The 7,401-nt window shown below is 40.7% G+C and overlaps 1 non-coding gene across 1 annotated transcript; it reads right to left on the reverse strand.

Moving 5' to 3' along the window:
• Positions 1-917: 917 nt before the first annotated feature.
• On the reverse strand, positions 918-1,081 carry LOC147750856 (U1 spliceosomal RNA). Its single transcript, XR_015300402.1, has one exon. It is a non-coding gene; the product is annotated as a U1 spliceosomal RNA (small nuclear RNA).
• Positions 1,082-7,401: the final 6,320 nt, after the last annotated feature.

The following is a 7,401-nucleotide window of genomic DNA, read 5'->3' on the forward strand; positions in this document are numbered from 1 at the left end:
AATAATCCACTTTCTCACATAAGCTCTGTAGGAAAAAAAGTTAAATGGCTTCATAAAGCGCAAAATTGTGATGTAGTCTTCTATTAACAAATATCAAACAAAGTAATTTTGTTACATTTGCCTTCGTTCAATTCATGGTGTATACCAACTTCTAACTTTGAGAAATGACAATCGGAGCAAACATGAGCATATAACTTTTAAATCAGTTTGGGCCTTTGGGACTTACTGTGTTCAAATGCCGTTTAACCTCCACATACTTGGCTTGAGCAATTCATTATGTATTTGAAAATTAGGTGATTTTGTATTTGTACGTTAGGATGGACATTCTTAGTGTGGTATTCCCCAAATGTTTTGCCTTCACTCCTTTTTTTGCAGTACTTGTTTTTGTGCACTTTATCGCTGCTAACCATTACTAAAGTGCTTGTGCTCTCTCTTTAAAGTATGGTAAATTTGGACTACATCTAATTGACACATTGAATGTATTTGTAGGTCCCTAGTAAATGGTACTGTGCATACCAAGGGCTTGTAAATTAAATGCTACTAGAGGTCGGAAACACTCATTGTGCCACCCACTAAAGTAGTCTTTTAAAACATGTCTTAGGGCTGCAATTGCATTTTTTTATCCAGATATAAACCCTCCTTTTAATACTTATAACTTTCCCCTAAGATAAACCCTAAAAACTCAAAGGCCAGAGAACATGGTATTTTAAAGTAGGACATGTGTGTTTAAGTTTTAAATTTCCAGACAATGAAAAACTCCTGAAGTAGTTTTTGCTGTTGTAAGGCATATCTCTCCCGTAGACTAATACTAGGTTCCATTATTACCTTTAATAACTGCTAAATTCAGATTGGGAACAGATAGAGAAATGATGCTTACTCTCAATAGAATTGTAATCTAAAACATTCTTTTTTTTTTTCAGGGAAAAGCGCGAACGCAGTCCCCCACTACCAGAAATTATGCAGTCTAGTATCCCGCATTTGGGGGCATCGCAGGGGTCAGCACATCCGAAGTGCAATGGATGAGTCTCACCCTGGGAGAACCACCTTCGTGATCATGGTGTCTCCCCTGCCAGGTAAGTGTAATCTAAAACGTTCTTTAATGTGGAAGTCGGATTTTAAGTTAGAGTTTTAGAAAGCTGGCATTTTTCTACCCAAGCCAACTGTGTCTTTCTGCAAGTGTTCTGGGTCACATGACTGTGAATGGCTCTGCTGTTGTGGGTTATGTATTGCTTCCGGACAATGGGACAAAGGAAGCCTTTGAGTGAGTGGAGAAGGTCTTCCTGACATGACAGCTGAGGAAGAGCTTTGTCCTGCCTTGATTACACTTGAAAGAGCTCTGCATGCAGTACACCTAAAAGAACCTGACACCACGCCTGCCCTTTCTTATGTCACCTTAGACAGTTAATAGCCGGGACCAGAGGAAGTGAAAGAACCGACCAGAACCAGTTTTGGGGATAGGTCAGATAATTCCACAAACAAAGGTTGGCACCAGGTATAAAAGTGGAAACTTCAGAACCTCTCATCAGAATACTCCTAGGCATATGGAAGATTCAGAAGGAGGACTGCACTGCTGTCTGAGGAAGAGACACCACCCTGATAACTGAAGAAGGATTAGACCTGTTTAAAGGGAGCCTAGACTACCCAGAGTGATACCAATGGTCCATTGGCTGACCTTATGTGTGAGCTACAGGAACACAACATGCCTCCAGAGGCCTCCTGCAAATACCCAGCTGATCAGCGCCAACTAGATCTGCCTGAACCCTCCTGATGGCCTCTGCTGGAGTAAGTCCTGGTCGTAAAGAGTGCCCTAAAGGGTCTGGACCCGTGGCTGTCATCGTTGAGAATGTGACGTTAGACATTTTTGGCTCCTTGTGACTGTGAAGTAACCTCTTAATGCCAATAATCGATTGCTCAAGATGACTGCAAATGTGAAACTCCAACTGGACATGCTCTTTGTGCCAACACTGTTTGCAATGGCTGTCAATGCAAGATATGCACTTTGCTCTGATGGCTACCGTCCGTGACAATCAATCATTGTGAAACTCCAGCAACAATCGGCTCTTCATGCTGCATCAATTCCATTTGTGATACTCAACCTCCTCTTCGCACCAACATCCTCCACTTCCCCCTCCTCCTCCTCATGGCCCTCACTAAGGCAAACAGCACAGTCTGGTAGCTTGACATAAAAGGCTTAACTTAGAGGCAAGGTGTAAAGTATTTATGCAGCACTTAAAACAGTATTAAAGTGGGAACACAACTCAAAAAAGTGACTGCTGACAGAGTCCAGATTCTGAGTTCAAAGTGGTTGTAGCCTTTTCTGTCCCTGAGGATCTGATCAGTAGACCGGCCAAATAGCTCTTACTGGTACTCTGGTGGCTCTAGGTTCAAGATTCAGTTCCATTACAATATGCGAGGGATGGCTGAGTGATAGTTGCGCTGGGCTATGAAAAAATCTAAAGTCACAATATGTAGAGCTCCAAGGATAAGGTGATGGCCATCCACCGTCAACCAAATGGGTAATGCAGAAACAAAACCACATATAATTCAAAAAGCAAGATATATCCTGAGCTAAACGTAAGAGTCAATAAAGTTCTTCAAATGAGCCTCAAAAAAGGATGATCTTCATGTCTTCCTTTATTGCGATGTTGTTCTTCTTAAAACAATGTAGCCGCCAACACGTGTTTCGTCTTGGTAATATAGACCATAGACTTCTTCAGGGCTATTGCTAGACCAACAAATTTGTATTAATAGGTAAGTGATATCAACAAGTAATAGAACGAGTAATCGGGATTAAGGGTCTGGAGACTCTTGATTCAGTCAATCTTGGTACAGGAATAAACTTCAAAATCGCAGAAGAGCACCAATTAACCTTCGGATATGGTGTGATCTGACTCTAAAACTAGGAAAACGGCGTCAAGATTCAGTTCCAGTCCTTCCTTTCCAGGATATTGCCAAATCCAAACATGTCCAGCATACCAGCACACATATATATGAAAATGCATGCTTGGATGAGAACCCAGGCGCACCATCTGGATATAGGCACAGCGGATCTAATAGCTCTCCACCTAGCATTACTCTACTATGTTGAAATGTAGCAGGGTTTTAAGTTGACTGATTCAGATTGGATGGCATACATAAAGTAATACAATATCACTTTATTCAAAGAAACTTGGGCTACAAAAAAGTATTCAATGATGGGTTTAATACTCTGAGTGTAGAGGCCAAACCAGCTGAGCAATTTGGGAGAGCTATTGGTGGGCCTATGAATTTAATTTCGAATAGTCGTATTAGTGCAATCTACACCAATTGAAATAGATAGCCCTGATCTAATGGTGATCCATGTGACTTAAGCAAAACCAAAGGGGATGATGGACGGAGTGTTGAACATTGCAAGCACTCGCCCCCAGTCAACTGATCTGGGTTTAATACATCATCATTCTTTAGCTCACTTCGCCACCCCAATTCAGACATGGCCATATGCAAATCAGCCTGACCCTGTGCCTCATGGGAACAGTCCAGCCCGAACTGCCATGCCATGTCTTCTCTGGACCAGAAACAAGCATCCTGGGACCAGTTTCTGGCTAATCAGCCGTCATCAGCCAGGCTAGCTTGAATCCAGTGACAAAGTGAGCAAGGGACCCACGTCTGGGCATACCCTGCTAACTTAGGGAGAACAAAGCAAAACCATCTATTAAATTTGTGTGACTTGATAGACCTTGAGACCTTATTCTGTATTGACTTTGAAAATTAAAGTCTTTGTTTTTTTTAAAGTTGCTGAGCAGCTTTTTTGGTTAAATCATCCAATCCAATTAATGACTGCGAGGAGTGTATGGTGTTCATATAATCTTGCCAACAGTGATTTTTGTGCATTTATATTAGGACACTCTTGATCATATAAGTGTATGAACAGACAAAAGTGCACAACAAGTGCAGTGCGGCCTTTGTGTTGAGGGGTTTGGTGTCACTGAAAGCAGGTTGCTATGCACATTATCCAGAGTCCAGAGTCCAGACTCCGCGTCAGCAATGAGTTACTTGGTTTGCTGCACAAAGTATTTCTTTTAAGCTCTGTGGGGGTAAGGCTGGATTCAGAAGAGGGGCAGCCAGGGGAGCTGGGATTGTATGCAGCATCACCCCAAGAATGCAATTACTCTGGAGGGGGTGACTCTGCGACCGCATTTAGCTGTTTAGTTCAATAATATATTCATCCCTCACCATGAATCATTGTCTCCTTGCCATTGGTCAGTCACATCCTTGAAATAGGTGTGGTAACTGGCATCCAAGTTTGTTGCCTCTCTCACTGAGAAACCAATTATGAAATGTCTCGCCATCTGCACATATTCTTTAAGAAGAAATCCTGGCTTACTTACAAAGCTAGGATATTTCCAAGGTACGTTAAACTTTCTTGTACTAAAGCCTATGAAAGCTATTGCTTTTTGTTCCTTTTATCTTACAGTTCACTGGAAAATGCATTATTGTATCTAATTGTCTGCTAAAGATTTGCATGGGAAATGGTGACAGGCCTCCCAAAAATGCTGTCTTGTTAAACTGAACCCCGATGATTTATCCTCCCTCCCTGTGCAACGCCCAGCCTCACCACTCTCAAATGTCACCAGCCGCCACTGTCCCATGCCCGAACCTATGGCGAGTTTTGTTAAAAATGATATAATAACAAATTACATGAGAATAATTATGCCCAAGTTCGCTGGGGTCAAAATGGAGAGCTAACTGACCCCATTCCCATTGAAAGAGAAATACTCTAGGGTTGCGTCCCTGCACCCACCTTGTTCTCCTTATATATTAATAATGTTGTAGAAGCCCTGGAGCAATGTACAAATGATTCCACAGTCTTGAATAATAGGAAGATACCAATTCTTCTGTTTTACCAATGACTCCCTTCTTATCTCGAAGACACCCCTGGGCCTCCAGATTTTAATTGATAAATTATTTTATTTCTGTAACCCCAAGGGTTTAGAGCTAAACATGAGTAAAATGAAGTATATGGTGTTTGAGAAGACCAAAAAGAAATGTCCTATTGTCCATGTAGGTAGTGATGTTCTTGAAAGAGTACACATATTCGATTACCTGGGCGTAAGACTTATGGACAACTATAGGTGGACAAGCCAGATGATCAAGAGCAGCTGAACAATAGAGCACAGATCTTATGTCATTATAAGATTTTATAAACAAACATCATCAATTGTAATTTCACTTGAACTGGATATCTGTCGTGCATCTGCAAGGGGTGTGGCGCTCCTTGGCACTGAGATCTGGGGCCATGTGGACCCTCACTTACTGACAAGAGCGGAAAATAATTTCACTAGGAAATTGCTTTGTCTTCCACCTAGCTCACCCCTCACCCCTCTGTATTTTGATTTGGGTTTGAAAAGAGCTGCAGATGTTGCTGTCTTAAACATTTTAATCTATTGGCTCCGCCTTGAACCACACCCGAACTAGGAGTCTACAAAGATTCATTTATTAACATGATTTCCAAGAGCTAGGGATCTCCAATGGGTTAAACTGGTCTCTGTTTGGCTGGGGAAATTGGGTTTGCAGAGCTATTCTGATGAATTAGCTATGATGGTAAAGACATTCTCAAGACAGTGAAAGCTTGGTAATGTAATGTAATGTAAATTGGTACTTATAAAGCGCACAGCTACTCAATAGTGTCCAGGCGCTGAAAGACCTCAAGACAGACAGCTGACAATATATCTAATGGAGCACTCAGCTCGTTGGTACTGGGCTTATATAAATGATGGACACATAAGAAACAGCTTAAATAGCTCCTTGACTATCCTGTTTTTAGATGTTAAGCCTTTTCCTGCCTTAGAGAGGTTTTTAGATTTAATATCCCCGTCTCTAACTAGAAGTCTGTACATACGTTTTCGCTATGGATCTCTTGCTTTACAATCTTTTACATGTAAACGGTATATGAAGCAGGACTCTATTATTTGTCCAGCATTAGGTCTGAATGACGAAGACTAGATACACATAATGTTTTTTTGTCCCGAATATTGTATTTTACGTCGCAAATGGATTGTGCCCATCTGCTGTGATATGGAAACTTGCAGACATTTGGTAGCTTTTAGGAGCTTAAAAACTGATCCAACGCCATTAATAGTATTTGCAGTTAGTACATTTTTAGAAGAAATTAGATTCAAGAGAACTAAAATGTTAAAGCCCACTGTCCAACTTTGTGCTAACTAAATATGTTTTTTAACTATCTTGCTTTTGCATACTACTATTGGTTGCACTATGCATGGCCACTTTTTCGACTTATTGTTCTGTATTTTATACTGCTCCAGCGAGATCATTGTTTTATGAAATAGTATGCCGTTGTCTGAATGTTCTCACTTTAAGACATTGATGATGCATTTCTACTTGTTTTCAGTCTAGAATATGAGATGATTACTGTTATTTATATATTCTCTTTTAACGTGAGATGAAGGTCAAGAGGAATATTAATGGCCTTCGCACCAGTCCCAGAAGGGACAAGATTCTGCAATACCTTCGCGATTCTGATGCACAGGTCATTGTTCTCCAGGAGACGCATTTGATGGAATCAGAGATGCTTTCTTTGGATAAAAAAAATAGATGGATTGATTTATGTATTTCAACAACACAAACCATGAATAATAGGGGAGATACGATCCTTTTTAAAAAATCTGTAAAAGCCCGGCTTATATCTAAACTAGCAGACCCAGGTGGCAGATGGGTCATTGCCACAGTAATCATTGCAGTGGCACAACTTACAATAGTAGATATTACGGTCCGAATCAGGATGACCCCCTCGGCCTTGAAATTCATCTTTTCGCATTTATTATCCTTTCCAGAACCCACAATCTTGGCCGGGGATTTCAACATAGTTTTGGATCCCCTTCTCGATAAATCACCTAATAGTCGGGCCTCAATTCCTTCTAAAACTAGGGTTTTTTTTACTGGATAATATGAAGCAGTATAGTTATTTGGACATTTGGAAAATTAGGTCAGGTCAACAACTGGGTGTTTCTTTTCGTAATCACAAATATCACCATCATCAAGAATTGATTTTATTATGATGAGTAGTCAGAAATTGGAAAACTTAGTTAAAAACATCTTTTACCTCCCCTCTCATTTATCAGACCATTCTGCTGTCCGTATGGTATTGGAAGGTTTTCCCAAAGATTCCCCTAGAATTTGGTCGTTTGACCGTCCACTTCTTTCAGTACCAGAGGATATTTCCTTTTTAGTAACGGAAGCTGAGTACTTTATGATTACGAACATCGGCTCGGCTTCACTTGGAAGTGTTTGGGACTCCTTCAAGCCCTTCTTAAGGGGCCTAATAACTAACAGGGTCTCTTATTGGAGGAAGTTATATAGACAGGAGGTATTATCTAATGAGGATAAAATTGTTAATGTACAAGG

This window comes from Lissotriton vulgaris, chromosome 1_1 (genome assembly GCF_964263255.1).
Source record: "Lissotriton vulgaris chromosome 1_1, aLisVul1.2, whole genome shotgun sequence".
In the NCBI taxonomy this organism is placed as follows: Eukaryota; Metazoa; Chordata; class Amphibia; order Caudata; family Salamandridae; genus Lissotriton; species Lissotriton vulgaris.